The sequence below is a fragment of the Ostrinia nubilalis genome, chromosome 19, assembly GCF_963855985.1.
Source record: "Ostrinia nubilalis chromosome 19, ilOstNubi1.1, whole genome shotgun sequence".
Classification (NCBI taxonomy): Eukaryota; Metazoa; Arthropoda; class Insecta; order Lepidoptera; family Crambidae; genus Ostrinia; species Ostrinia nubilalis.
The window spans coordinates 7,993,771-7,997,980 of NC_087106.1; the positions used below are offsets into that span (position 1 = coordinate 7,993,771).

Consider the following 4,210-nt stretch of genomic DNA (forward strand, 5'->3'; position numbering starts at 1 on the left):
ACGACCAATTGCGGGCTCTGATGATAGTCAGTGCTTCATTATTAATAGTGAATCATGTGATAAAACGCAGAAGACATCGACGTTGGTGGCGTACAGAGTTGTATAGTCAGAGAGCTGGTGCAAAACTAATGGCCGATATGAGATTAACTGGACAATTTCAAAATTTCTTAAGGATGAGTCCAACGACATTTGAAGATCTACTCAGATTAGTCGGACCAAGAATTTTTCGGAATCGCACACAGTTACGGGCTCCAATTTCAATCCAAGACAGACTGGCAATAACACTTCGTTTTTTAGCTAGTGGTGACTCTTACACAAGTTTACAGTATACCTTCAGAGTATCAAAACAAGCCATAAGTGGCATTATTACAGAAGTATGCTCCGCCATAATTGAGGAATTAAAAGATTATATCAAGGTAAGTTTTATTCTTAATAAGTCAATTAAAGAACAGTATTATCACATCAAATCATTAAAGTCGTCATAGGATTGGTTAGATTCTAGTGACGTTACAGACGATGGCTGTTGGTTCATATATTCTTCGTTCCTTGCCGTGGTATAGCCATAGCGTCCGGCTTGATTTGTATCTGGAGTTTGCGCGGAAGGCGAGGGACGATTAAATCCGGAAGTTCCAGGACGATTAACATATCCGGTCAGATCCACATAATCTTGTCCTTTCTTCTGTGATGCATAATAGGATTCTTGGTATGAACTGGGGTAGTTATCCTGCTGTCGATATGATGATTCATAATAACCTCTGTCAGCCTTCATCAAAATTTCAAAAATTCCATGTTCGACCGAATTCCTGGTTTGAAGGGAATAAGTATTCATTTTAGCTGATATATAGGAAGCGAAAGTTGTAGTTAAATCTGGAGCGCCTGAATTTCCCAACTTATTGGCAGTAGTTTGTAATATGCCCACTACATCGGCCAGTACACTGCTGCTTTCATCTTTTTTTGCTTGTTTAGCTCGCGTAGGTTCATACCGTGTACGTGGAGTAGCAAATTCGTTCTGCAGATTTTCTTCATTAATCGGTTGTTGAACCGCCTCCTGAAAAACATAAAAATAATTTATAACTGTAGGTCCCATCTCTTGATATAAACTACTAGATAGTAGATATAACTCTCCAGGAAGGTAGGTATCGTGGCACCGATGGACAAATGTCGAAACGACTAAATATTTAGTTCGTTTTTTAGTCTAGTTCAATATAGCTGGCAATAAAATCAAGAGATGCTCACTATAATGGCACCTCAAAAATTGTCACCAGCGAGTGTTGGGCTACTAAGTACAATGACTGTCTCGTAGCCATAAATTAAATAAAAGTTTTTTGTTTTAGCTTCCAACGACAGAAGAAACTTGGTTGAACATAAGCAAACAGTTTGAAGAGAAGTGGAATTTTCCACACTGTTTAGGGGCACTGGACGGAAAACATGTTGTGCTTGAGGCACCTATCAAAAGTGGAACTGAATTCTACAACTATAAAAACTTCTTTAGCATCGTTCTTTTTGCTTTGGTTGACGCCGATTATAATTTTCTATTTGTAGATGTGGGATGCCAAGGAAGGATTTCAGATGGTGGCATCTTTAAAGATACAAAACTCTGTGAAATGATAGAAGATCGTACAATAAACCTTCCATCACCTGATTCACTCCCACGGAGACATATTCCAATACCATATTTCTTTGTGGGTGATAGTGCCTTTGCTTTAAGTGAAAATCTGATGAAACCATATGCTGGGGCACATCCAAAAGGCACTTCAAAGAGAGTATTCAACTACAGGCTAAGCAGAGCCAGAAGAACTGTTGAAAATGCATTTGGTATCATATCGTCTGTCTTTAGAGTTCTCAGAAAACCAATGCTTTTACAGCCTGATAAAGCTGAGCTAGTGGTTATGGCAATTGTCCTTTTACATAATTATTTGAGACGTCACTCTAGAAATACATATATGAATGACACTGAAGATGAAGTTACGAATGAAGACACACGTAGGCAAAATAATGAAGATATGAGATCACTACTACCTATGAGAAATATTCCTCGACGATCGCCTGCACATTTGAATGCGTTAAGAGATGAGCTCTCCGATTATTTTATGAAAGAAGGGAAGGTTCATTAGCAAGACAGATGTTCGTAAAAGAATCAATCCAGTTTTACTTACCGTGTTCGTTCTCTTTCTCGGTTTGTTACGGTTGTCCAAGAACTTCAAAGAATCAAAGGCAAACCATCGACTTTTGTATGTCTCCGAGGCACCTGAAAAAATAAAATAATAATCATGAAAAAAATTAAATAAAAAACATAATTCAGTCAGTTTTAAACATAGTTGTTTTTAAGTAAACTTGACTAATAATAATTAATAATATTTAATAATTAATTTGTGATTTCAATCCATTAAAATATTGTAGTTGTTGTCAAAGTTGTCATTTTGTAGAGAAAAAAGCCAATTTCAATATTAGTCGGCTATGCCAATTTACATTTCAATACACAAACATTTTTGCGGTTTCCAACCTACGATTGTACTAAGAATAAAGTATATGAATAAATAATAAATAGTAAATTATTATTATTTATTTACCTTTTCCTGTTCCTTTCGATTTATTTTCCTTCGCTTTTTCACGACGGTAGGATGATAAAATACTAATCATTTTACTGTAACATTTTTCTTGTGTTGTTTCCATCAAATTAGCAATTTCCATCCATGCATCCTCTTTAAAATGTTTTTTATAAAAATTCTCATGTTGTGGATTCCACAAAATTTCCTTTGATCTGTACACTTCAATTAATTGAAGCACTTTTTCTTCACTCCACGTAAATGTAACCGCCTCCTCCGCCGCAGTAGCGTCGTCTTGTTCCATGTTCGCGCGCGTCTAGCCGTACACACCACACAACCTGTCCACACTGACGCTCCGCGCATACTGCGCGCCTCTTTGTGTTCGGGGAAAAAACCGACAAATTTCGGGTCGCTACGCGCAAGAGTTGCAACAATCTGTTCGTGCGCGTAGTAGACGCGGTTCGTGCGCGCAAGGCGTCTACACTATGGGAATTCTGTTACTTTACATGATACATTGCAGCAATGTGGACGTCAAATTCTTGCATTGCATGTTGCATTACATGTTACATTGCACCAATGTGTACCCGGCTCTAGAGTTCAAAATTGCCTTCACCTGCACCAGTAATGTTGTAATTTCTTCATATGTTTGTACTTAGCTCGGTGACAAGTTCTATATGAACTGCTCGTACAGCGAGGCAAACAAATACACATACATGTGTAGGCCTTTTGCAATCTACAACCACGGCTCTTTCTGTCCGCTATCATGATTGGACCAGCATAATCGATAGCAGTGTTCTGAAATGGAAAATCAGTATGCAATCTTTCTTTGGGCAGATTGCCCATTATAGGCTGAATACTTTTATTAGAAAATCGACAACATGTACCTACATGATTTGTGGACAGTATATTTATAATGAAAAGATGTGAGACATGGATGTGTGAAATTTGTGAACGTGAGAGTAAGTGGCGTGAGGGAAATGTACCTAATAGTCCAGTAGAATTAGATTTTAAATCGGAAATAATTCCTACAAAAGATTTTATTGCTTTAATGGCTTCATTGGTTGCCCGTTATCATCAATTAGATCGTTTAAAAAATGACAATGTGATTTTATTTCTGGTAATATAATGTCATTGTTGTTGAGTGGTTGTGGTGGCATGAGTATTTCAGTCTGGTGGAGAAAATCTGGACCTGAAAACCAAATTGTATTGTTACTAAGTTGTTGTGGATTCGAACCGATGGATTCGAATCTGTTTCATTTAGAGTTGGCCTGTTTTTTTCCTTCATAGCATAATCTTCGGAATTATTTATTAAATCTTCTTCCCTGTCGCCAACTATTTCTATATTACTTTGCAAAATATTTGCATAGTATTGCAACTGAGGAATTTGACGACATTCATATAAACTTACGTTTTCACGTCAGAATTCCAGATGCTAGTACGCTAAAATATACATACATTTTAATTGAAAATATATGAAATATTAATTTAAATTATTAATTCGTAATTTATGTACAGCCCTGGTTTTCACGTTCACGATTGCAACAAACACACTACTATGTTAAGATTAGCTTTACCTTTTAGCTTTTTTCTCGGCATTTTTCTTTTTAACTTTTGACACTAAATTCTTCTTTGCTTTTTCTGGATTCAACACACAAATTTTTATA

General features: G+C 36.7%; 2 long non-coding RNA genes across 2 annotated transcripts; one reads left to right on the forward strand and one right to left on the reverse strand.

The window, feature by feature from the left end:
- The first annotated feature begins 331 nt into the window (after nt 1-331).
- LOC135081147 (uncharacterized) lies at nt 332-2,553 on the forward strand. The gene is made up of 2 exons (XR_010259136.1): nt 332-416; nt 1,335-2,553. It is a non-coding gene; the product is annotated as an uncharacterized LOC135081147 (long non-coding RNA).
- LOC135081148 (uncharacterized) lies at nt 407-2,244 on the reverse strand. Its single transcript, XR_010259137.1, has 2 exons — nt 2,157-2,244; nt 407-1,048 (listed from the first exon to the last, which is right to left on the reverse strand). It is a non-coding gene; the product is annotated as an uncharacterized LOC135081148 (long non-coding RNA).
- Nucleotides 2,554-4,210: the final 1,657 nt, after the last annotated feature.